The following is a 12,172-nucleotide window of genomic DNA, read 5'->3' on the forward strand; positions in this document are numbered from 1 at the left end:
TTCAATCATTGAAACATCCTTAGAAGACGACAATAGTTGTCTCACACAAACTATTAGCTTATAAGTAAGTTTCAAGTGATTGAATGATCAATATGAAATATTCCGAGTCTACATCAAATGACTGTCTCACACAAATCATGTAAGATGTTTCAAGGATCATCTTTTGACTCATTGTTTAGTTTCCGACAAATTAATCGTTTCCAACTAACTCATCAAGAATAATGATGAACGCAGTTAAAGCAAAAATCTTTCCAACACATATTTCGAGAAAGATATAAGCGAGTTAAACTTAGATCGAAATATCAAATGTGTATAATGTAAAGTCTACATAGCTATACGACTTAGTCTCAATAGGAGATAGAATAGAACATACTTTTGTGTGATAAATAAGTTTTAGTCTCCACATATCTTTTGTTGATGAAGTTCCTCCAAGCTCTCCTCAGTAGATCTTCGTTTTCAATCGGTGAACGTTGTGAAGTCTAAATCTCAACTACACATTCTATTATAATCCTATATATATCTATAATTAGACTAGAAATCAAGACTTATAGTTTTGATCACCTAAACTTGACAAACATGCTTGAGATAGCAATTGCTTGTGAAATCGACCGAACAGTGCTCTAACAATCTCCCCCTTTGTCAATTTTAGTGACAAAACTATCAATATATATGGATTACAAAATAAATAAACTGTAGCTTCTCATCTAACATGCTGGATTTCCTTGGTTCCTCAATATTCCTTGAATTCTTCGACACTCCAAGTACTCCAATGATTCTGAACGCGTTCAACTCAACATCATTGTTGTTGAAGATCCGTAGCTATAACAATAATCAACAAGATTGTTTTCGTATTGTTATACAGTGTCATAGTATGATTACACAACATAGAAGGTCAATTGTATCACAACTTTGGCAATAATACTACGGTTATATGTGTCATTACCTCTAAGTCAATACTTCATCTCACAATGAAAACCACTCCCCCTTACATAATGATCCGTAAACCATATGTATGTATGTGAACTACAATATTCTCCCTCTTTTTGTCAATAAAAATTGGCAAAGGTACGAAAACTAGCGGGATCATAATAAAGTTCTCATAGAGATACTTCATGACTAAAATAGAACATATCAACTTGGTTTCGATGATTTCACATAGTAGAAACTTGGTGTATTCATCAAGGAGTTTATAAAGATAAAAGAAAACTCCTACAATATTCCACAGCCGCACTCCCCACAAATATTTGACAATTAAGCACAAGTTCAATTAAAAACTCTCCCCCATAAAATGTCATTCCTAAAAGAACAACAAGAGCGACCTTACTTTTACGAGAAAAGAAGGATTTCTTTGGACATTAAAAAATCACATGAAACATGAATTTGTATCCAGAAAACTCGAATAAATTGACCACAAGAGAACCTTAATGATTAATTTAATCGGAAATGCTTAACATAAGAATACTTACGGAGCCATACAGTACTTTTACATAGAAGTGGATCATAGAAAGATCAATACTGCGGAATATACAGAAGTTAATTCTATCTTTTATCAATATTTGCATAAAGACATAATAGACTTAACTTTTTTCATATGAGATACTCATAGTTCGCGGACGTAAACACACATATCCCATAAAATTTTGGCAATATATAAAACCATAAAGATAAAATACTGCAAAATCATCTTCCAAATAACTTAGAATTTAAATAAATAAATCTAAAACATTGCAAGATGAAAATCGTTGGCAATAGTTGTGTGTAATCACAGTATATGCTATTCCAAACCCTAGTTATCCATCTTAAAACACAAGAATAAATTCTCATAAGAAGTTTCTTAGAAAAAACAAAACAACTTCTAAAAATCAAAGAACAAACTTAAACAAGAGTTAAAGAACACTTCCGGAATCATCACGGGTCTTAAGACCTTTGAGCTTGTGATTGACAGCACCCACTGCTTCTTCAGAGAAGATATCCTCATTGAGAAGTTCTTTAACATGTGTCTTCATGAGAACAAGGTCAGAGTTAACCTTTTTCAACTCAGTTTGTAACACATCGAGACCCTTCATAGTATCAACAAGTTGCATTTTCGCTTCCTCAAAGTATTTAAGAAAATCATAAACCACTTCGGCCGAAACCATCTCATCATTCTCTACATCTTGATGAGTATAAGCATAGTAGCATGAGACATCGGAATAATCATCAAGATTTTGATATTTGATATCATCAACTTCTACCAGGGTTCTTTTCTTCTTCCCTTTGTACTGGAAGCCAATACCTTTATCAAGAAAACCTCTTGTAAAATCACAAGTGTGAGAAGGTGAAGAAATTCTTGACAAAAACGAAAATAACCTAGAGTATGCGTACGTGACTCAATAGGTTGGTATTTAAATGGTTTCTTAGGGAATAACTTTAGGGTTTCTAAAAATTGGTTTGTGACAAGTCAAAGTGGATACCCGTACTAAAACCAACATGGTCCCCAAAACAAAACCAAAAAAACATTTAAAGCATCTCTTTACAAGATAAACAAAACACAACAAAATTTTACTACATGAAAAAAAATTCACAATTTTTTGGCTCAATAAATTTTATATTCTCAGAGGATGAAAAATTTAGAGTACAATCGTAGCTCAAAACTCAATTGTAGAGAAAACTTTTCCAAATAAAAAAAAAAACTCAAAGTGATTCTCGAAAAAACAATACTTAGGAAAAGCTCTCTGTAGCCAATAGTTTAGCTATGAACGATAAGAAAATAGCTCAACTAATCAGAAGGCATTTCACCAATAAGTATACCCGATTATTAGCATATCTTACTCAACATGATTTTTCATGAGTAAGAATTCAACCTTTGTGATAAATTAACACAAGTATGAGCTTTATGCTCATCAAATGAAATTGTTCATGGTTAATCCCCTTTTTTCCTTCTAATTTTTGGAGGAAATTTTTTTTGATGTGAGAAAGTATCATAAAACTTACTACAATAAAAATATGAGACTAAGTTTGAATCCTTACCAGAAGACGTTTGTTGAAAGGATTTTGGCAGCCTGTTGATAAGATCCTGGTATCCTTCACTTATCAGATTTAGGTTGTCCTTCATATCTCCATTGTTGTTTTCACCTACTGGTGCCTTTCTCACATCTTGAGCATCATCCTTCACTTTAAGTTGACAAGGATCTTTATGAAATCTCATTGACCGATTGTATTAATGCTATAATTAGTTCGAACGTTGGACGAGCAGATTGAACTGACTTTCCTGGAGGGATTCACAGGGTGAATACTAAAACAATTGGTTTAGACATCTGATTGTCAGTTACACCTTTGAATATTAAGTCTAAGGTGTGTTGAATTCGATCACAATAGTTGTCATTCAACCTCAATTTGCATTTCCGTTGAACATATCCTTTTAAATCACAAAAGAGATATACTTTCTGATCATCGAAGTGATTAGAGTGAGTAGGATTAACAAAATCGTTAGAAGATTTCTTCCTTCCGTGAGATGTGGTGATTCCATGATTAGTGGAATTAACAAGCATATCTTGAGCAATAGGAAGGGTAAGCAATTTAGTTTTTGGAACTGGTTTTATCAGAGAAAAATGATTACACTCAGTCACATTTTCTAACATTACAGTTGAGTCATAAGCAATTGGTATAGTGGATACCTCATAACATCCATTGCTTTGAATAGATAGTTTACTCAATAGGCGTTCGATTTCCAAAGCATCCTCCTTGAGTTTATCCCCAAGTAAAGTTCGGTATGAACAAACTGTGGCGTTTTCCTCATGAAGAACGTTTAGTTGGGAATCACGATCCTTTACCATACTAATGATCATATTTACTTTTTGTTTCAGCCTATTGATTTCAACATCCTGAATTCTAATACGACTTAGAATTGTTGCACTCTCTTGGGCTGCTTCCCTTTCTACTTCAGAGTCAGACTCGTTAGTATGATAATTAGGGCAACACATATCAATACTTGTTTGTTTCGTATGAACAGAATATTCATCTATAAGACAGATCGAAAAGTCTTTCTCTTTAATAGATTTGATAGAAACAGAGCTTTTATTTCTGGTGATGTGTTTGTCAGAGATAACACTTATGTTCAAAGAGTCAGATTGCTACAAACACGAAGTTATGAGGTCTTAAACGTGTTTGCCTGGTCTGATACCAATTGAAAAAGCGGGGGTAAAACAACCACACCCAATATTTCGTTAGGAAATTTGTATGGACTAACTCCAATATAATTCCAAGAGAATCAACTAGAAAGTCAGACTCAATCAAGGAAAAACATCCAAGAGTTATATCTCTGTTTCTCAATATAATCAGCAAATCAAACACATAGAATCTGTGAGCCTGATTATTATGAGAAACAACTTGAACGGTACCCAAGACCAATGTTCAAGTGTCAATCAATTTCAATCAACAACCAAAGGTTGGATTTACCAATTGATTGAACTACGAGCAACCTATGATATTTCAATTATATAAACAAATATAATGCGAAAAACAAATAACATAGACACCAGAAGTTTTGTTAACGACGAAACAGCAAATGCAGAAAAACCCCGGGACCTAGTCCAGATCTGAACACCACACTGTATTAAGCCGCTACAAACACTATCCTACTACAAGTTATCTTCGGGCTGGAATGTAGTTGAGACCTAACCAAGTCTCACACTGATTAAGGTACGTCGCATTCTTTACGCCTCTGAATCACAACAGGACTCTATGTATTTGATTCCCTTAGCTGATCTCACGCACAACTAAGAGTTGCTACGACCCAAAGTCGAAGACTTGATAAACAAGTTTGTCTCCCACATAAAAGTCTATTCTGATAGATAAATCTGTCTTCCACATAAATAGCTAAGAAATTTTGTTCCCTCTTTTGATAAATCAAGGTGAACATGAACCAATTCATAATTCGGTCTTATATTCCCGAAGAACAACCTAGAAATATCAATCACCTTACAGTAACTTAATTATATGGTAGTAGAACAAGTTATTGGGAATGACAAAGAATGAGACGAAGAGCTTTATGATTACTTTTTATATCTTACCTATCGGAGATAAATCTCGAGCCAATCTTAGAGAAAATAGTACTCAATACGATAGAACAAGTAAGATCAGTACACACAACTATACATAAAATAGTTGGGTCTGGCTTGAGAATCCCAATGAAGTCTTTAAGTCGTTAATCTATAATAATTTTAGGAAAAAACTAGGTTAAAGGAGAATCGACTCTAGTACGCTACTAGTATCACACAAGAGGTGTAGGGATTAGGTTTCCCAGTTTCTAGAGATCTCCCTTATATAGGCTTCAAATCAGGGTTTGATAGCTTTGAAACAAAGCAATCAATATTCACCGTTAGATGAAAACTTGATCTAAGATTCAATCTAAGTTTGCTTAAAGCCAAACCAATATCTCTCCATTGTTAGATGGTCTTAACTTGTTACACACAAATGAAATATACTTTCATTTAGATATGGGTAACCGTACCTAAACGTGTATATTGAGTTGGCTCAACAATAGTTAACAGAAGTTAGCCATATGAACACTTTTCTATTAACCATATTCATCTAACACTTCTGGATCAAATGATAATCAAATGAATATAATTGTGTTACTCATAGAATTGTTCAATTGTATATATTCTCATAGAAGTATACAAGACACAATTGAAACAAAATCGGATTTGATTCAAGAGAATCATTTCATGAACATTAAGCCACGGTTTGCAAAGATTGCATTCCTTAATATATAAATGTATTTGTTCATGAGTATGAAATCATAATTAACCGATTTTAGAACTTAAACCAACTTAGTTTGCAAAACTAAGTTCCGGACATTGGTCATGTCCGACAGTTTGCAAACGGGTATGCATGCATTCGTACCAGACCGCAACTCAGGTGAAAACGTTTGCAAATGAGTATGCAAAATTGGTTCTCGGACTTTGACAGTAAAAACCGTTCGCATAGTGGTATGCATACTTGGTTCCCGGACCTGAATCACACTACAACAGTTTGCATACTGGTATCCTTCACTTATCCAGATAATGGTTATTTGTTCTAAACTTCCATTTCAATCATTGAGACATCCTTAGAAGCCTACAATAGTTGTTTCACACAAACTATTAGCTTATAAGTAATTTTCAAGTGATTGAATGATCAATACGAAATATTCCGAGTCTACATCAAATGACTGTCTCACGTAAATCATGTAAGATGTTTCAAGGAAATTTTCACATGATCATCTTTTGACTCTTTGTTTAGTTTCCAACAAATAAATCGTTTCCAACTAAATTCGTCAAGAATAATGATGGACGTAGTTAAAGCAAAAAGCTTTCCAACACATATTTTGAGACCGAATGTAGCTGAGACCGAATTAAACTGTCACATCAATTTAATTACAGTCACGCTTCTTACGCCTCTTGAATCCCAACAGGATTTCGCGTAATTGATTCCCTTAGCTGACATCCTTTACAGCCTAAGAGTTTATTCAACTCAATTGAAAACCTTAAACCAATCTGGCTCCCATAGATAATCCTATATGTGATTTCCGTTCTGATCAAAGATCAAGGTGAGGTAGGAAATCGGTTGTAATAAACAAAGTCTGGCAAACCTCGAAATCCGGTCTTATAACTCCCGAAGATAAGCCTAGATTATTATTCACATTACAAATATAAACTTGTGGAATCACAAAGTCTGAGACGAAGAAACTTTGTGATTTTTATCTATCTTGCATGTTGGAGCAAAGCTCAACAATCAAAGAAAGATCAGGGTACACGAACTATCAAGATAAAGATATGTGGACCTGGCTTCATGAATCCCTAAGTGAAGTCTTTTTAGTCGCTAAACCCTGGAAGGGTTTGAAAGAGAGGACAACTCTAGTTTACAACTAGGACACACAATAAAAGTGACAGGGATTCGAAGATCCCAGTTGTTAGAGGTTATCCTTATATCGACTTTCAAGGTCAAGGTTGTTTTGGATTTAAGCTAAGGTAGCTTTGGAATCAAGCAATCAATAATCACCGTTAGATGAAAACTTGACTTAAGTTTAACATAACAGAATATACACTCTGGTTAGAATGAACCATAACCGAACCGTGTACAATGACTTGTTCATGAAAGGTTAGCCGAAACTAGCCAATCGAACTATAAACTTAACCATTTTCATATATTACTTTAATATTTTAATTTTGAGTCACACATGTGATCAAACATGTTTAGATAGTGTTTTAGAGAGTTGTTCAAATGCCGAGTATCTCATAGAAATAATTATGATGCATCTGAAAATATTTTCGACATGGTAAGTACGTGTACCTGGTACACGTACTGTATGCATGTTCGTGAATATTTTTGTCATAGTACGTGTGCCGGGTATTTGTACCCTTAATACAAAAATGGGTTCAGGAATCCACAGATTTTTTCCGGTTTGCATACTGGGTATGCGTACCTTTACGGTTTTCCGGTTTGCATATTAGGTATGTGTACCTTCCCGATTCACGAGTCAACAGACGTTTTACGGTATGGATACCAAGTATGCGTACTAAGAAGTTGCTTCCGAATTATAGTTCTGCCAGTACGTATAATGGGTACATGTACTGCGGCTCTAGACTTATAACAGTTCCCCCAGTATGTGAACTGGTATGCATATTGTCATGTATCCAGATTTATAGTAGTTTTATATCTCTCTAATAATCAATTCGAAACTTTACCAAATAACATCAATGACAGATATCACTGTTTCAGGCTATTTTCAAATGATTAAATCTTGAATCATAATTTAGGTCATAATCAATAAATTGTTATTAAACAAATTCATCAAGTATGAACAAATATTCTTAAGCTTAATTACTCATATTTCGAGAACGATATTCAAGATAAACTTGACTCGAAATTTATATTATGCATGTAACGTGTAATTTAGTCATCCGACAATATCTCATAGATATAAAGGTGAAAACTTGATAAATAGGTGGTTCAGTCTTCACTTACCTTTTTTTGAAGAAGCTCTCCGGAGCTTTGGTGGATCTTCACCTTCAAACGGTAGAACGCAGTGATATCCGATACTTAACTACACACTTCTATCCTAATCCGAGACTTGACTAAATGCAGACTAGAAATCGATATATAGTTTAGTTCAACTAAATTTGACAACAATCTTGAGATAACAACCCTTATGAGTTCGACCGAGCAATGCTCTAACAACTTGTTTCCATTCCAATCGTTTCTTTCGAGTCGTTTAAGATTGAAAACATAAAATGCGAGGTTATACATGATAATCTAGTATCAGACTTGATCATATTATTATGATCAAAGTGTCAAGGAAGTATATAACATTTGTTGAATGCTTTGATATGGTATATTGAATTACGAAGTATAACGTTTATCTTTTAAATTTCATAAATGTGACATCGATATAATCTACGTAACTTGTTACTTGATTGTGTATTGGATATAGGTTTGATTTCATCTCAGGAAACTATGTTTTATTACATTGGTTTAAATGAAGTAAATATACAAACTTGTTTCGTAATCGAAAGGAAATCAATAGGTGGTTTGGTCCAGTTTTCTTTGAAGATTTATTGGATGACCAATTCGTACCTTAAGAGAAAATTAAGGTAGAACTGATCTAAACTTATGTTGAGAGTCAAGGTAGAACCTATCCCTACCTATCTCGGAATACATGGTAGAACCGATCTTAGCTTATGTTAGGAGTCTTCGTAGAACCGATCTCTGCTTATATTGGGAGTCAAGGTAGAACTGATCCTAGATTTTTTTGGGAGTGATGGTAGAACCAATCCCTACCCATATTGAGAGTCATGGTAGAACATATCCTAGCCTATGTTAGAAGTCATGGTAGAACCAGTACCAATAGCAAAACTGATTTCCGATATTCACATATACTTTAGGGTTTTTGTGAGTTTGGAATTAGGGTTTGCTAGATAGGAAAGTTCTAGATGTCAACATAATCTGCACATGTGCATAATTCTTAGTGTTGATTTTTCAAAGATATTCCTTGATTCTCCAGGTGATCCCAAACCGAAATATTGGAGAATCTTTTGATTCACATTTTTGAATTATATGTTTTTGATTTCCAGCAATCAAAACATATCTCTAGAAAAGATATATTAGTCAAGTGCTAAAATAATATTATAAATTTTCTAAAAATGATTTCGGGTTATAGGTTGAATATTATTTGGAAATATGAAAACCGAAATTACGCATTTAATTGCATATCTTGAGAATCTTTTCGGTTTTGGAATTTCCTTGTTGGCCAAACATCCTTGGTCTATACATATTGAAGTTTGTTCTTCTTACAAACTATCCTTAGCCGGGCAATCCTTTTGTTGTTTCCGGTGGAGCCAACGAATAATATTACTTGTAATATTATTTCGGAGAGGAGAGTACCCTAATTAGGTGAAATCTCTTACATCCGCTCGTTTAAAGACTTACATGGGATCAAGAATCTCTAGAAAGTACCATTGGTGGGAAACTAGATAATTGCATTGCTATTTTAGTTTTCGATTATTGATTTGATTGACTAACAATTGTTGATCCTTTGATTGCACCTAGTTTGATTATTCTTGAGAACATTCTCTTCTGACATATGGTCACTCAAACTAGATCAAAGAATTGACGGGATGTTTAAAACAATTGTTTGATCTGAAGACAATTTGTAATCATCCATTGTTAATAAACTCCATTCTATGTGTGATCGATCATAAGTAGAATCAAGTTTTGTGTACAGGTACAATCGAAGATAATTGATGATTTGAAGACAATAAGATTTTTCTTATTGGTTTCGCATCTTGTTATATTTGTACACACTCCTTGATCGGCTGGAATCCGACTAAGATTTTATTTATCTTTGGTAGATTTGATCAAGTAGTCGTGTAGATCGATAACTATCTTTGGTGGTATTCTTCAATATCTGAATCTGATAGCCTGTGAATTTAGATCTGATTATTTCAGATCTTGATTGATCTTACCCGACAAAGGAGTTTACTTGTTAAACGGAAGAGTCTTTGTCAAAACTCAACATATCTTTATTCAAAGAGTACTAGAGTGGTTACCAAACAACTATGTTCTTTTATTGTTTGGAATACGATGAAAAGAAGTTGAGAGCTTAAGACTTTACATCGGTAAAACAACTTAAGTTAGTGGTTTCTGTCTTGGGATTCACGTGCGTTGTCCAAGAGGTCTTAGGCGCAGGGATACTGAGGGAACTAAGTAGCCAGGGGTAGATTACTTGGTCTCAACTATACGAGGTTGGCTTTGTACTTTGTATATCGGCTTAATTCTGAGAGTATTCAAAACTGGACTAGGTCCCTGGGGTTTTTTACATTTGCGGTTTCCTCGTTAACAAAATATCGTTGTGTTATTTACTTTTACTTTTCGTAATTATAATTACTTTTACTATAATTAAAAATAAATACACTAGTACGTTAATCCAAGGCACTAGATAGTGATCCTATAGTATATCGATTTTATACCATAGCCCTTACCAAGTGTATATCTTGTTGTTGTGTTGTCTCGACTTTGTCCATAGACGATCACACTAGGTATCAGATTTATAGGTTGATGTCGAAAAGATTGTGGTGTACTTGGGTACCCTCGTCATTTCACTCTGGATGCTTAATCTGTTTTATCCATTTCACTCTGAATGCCTAATCTGTTTTACCCATTTCACTCTGGATGATTAATCTGTTCATGATGAAACTAGTTAAACAGAATGAAAGGAGACTCATATTGATGGTCGTGTCTTGATACTAAGGAGCTTATTTAAACGACTTTTGAATCTCACAAGTAGGACGATAAAAACAACGCCACTGCTGATAAAGCAAGCACTATTGCGGCAAACTCAGATAAATTGGTTTCTGAAAAGGTCAATCACCATTGATTACCACTAACGGTGACTACACATGAATCAACAAGGATATATGCAACAAAGATTAAACAACATTATCTGAGTTAACCCAAGAAAAAAGAAAAAACTTAAATGGGTCTTAAAGCATATGACCAACACAAAACTATAAGATATAGACAAACGTATTTGAAAATAAAAAAAAATACAAGTTACGATTTGATTACTTCTACAAGGAAGTAAAGAATTTGAACAACCAATCCGACTAAGATAAAAACAGGACATGCTAACACATACTAACTTATGATTTAGAAGGTTAAGAAGATAAAGCCTAGATAAAAAAAACCAGGAAAACCAATATTAAGAATCGATTTTTAAAACTGAGTTAGCTTAAAATTTTTGCCCGATCCTCAAACTATCTGGCTCATTTAGCTCGTCTACTAAAAGAACTATCTAAAAAAAGCTTTCGACTTTGAATGAAGGTTTTTGTCTGATGTTATTACTAGATGTGAATAAAATAGGAGAGTGATCTGACATATTTCTAGATGTGAATAAAATAGGAGAGTGATCTGACATATTTCTGGATGTGAATCAAGATTTGGGTGATTTTAGGAAACTTACTTTTATAGTTTGGTGATATTATCAATCTATCTAATCTGCACAAAATTGGATGAGCTTGCATATTTGGCCATGTATACAAGACACCTGCCGTTGGGAGGTATGTGAGGTTTTGGCTAAACAGAAACTCATTGAACAACCCTTTTTCCTTTCTTGAGGCTCCATTTTTTTTCCCCATCTTCTTCTTGCAGCATTAAAATCTTAAACTATACACCAAGCTTCTCCAGACCAACCTGATAAATCCAACCTTTCATCGTCTACACAAGGACTATAGACATATGTCAAAGTCCATTCAAATCCATCTATTTTTTATTTTCAAATTTTTCGCTAACTTTGTTTAGATATACTGCTTCATCTACACAATCTAGTATGTCCATATTCCATATTGTGAGCATTCCCCCCGCAAGCCCTTCTAATCGTATCATGCACCATTTATTATCTTGTCACTAGCATTTAAGTCCCTAGCTTTCCAAGAAGGAACTTCAACATTCATTAAGATTGACGATCCCATTACTTTCTGAAATAGTGATCTCCTTCTCCTTTCTGATGGAGTAATTAATCCTTTCTCATGCCTTTCCACAATCTTCTGCATTTTTCGATTTTTCCATTGTGGTTGATGCCGAAATTGCATCTTATACCCATCAACAATTCTACAGGGCATTGATGTTGTCTATAATATTGGCTGCATCTGAA

This window comes from Papaver somniferum, chromosome 7 (genome assembly GCF_003573695.1).
Source record: "Papaver somniferum cultivar HN1 chromosome 7, ASM357369v1, whole genome shotgun sequence".
NCBI lineage: Eukaryota > Viridiplantae > Streptophyta > Magnoliopsida > Ranunculales > Papaveraceae > Papaver > Papaver somniferum.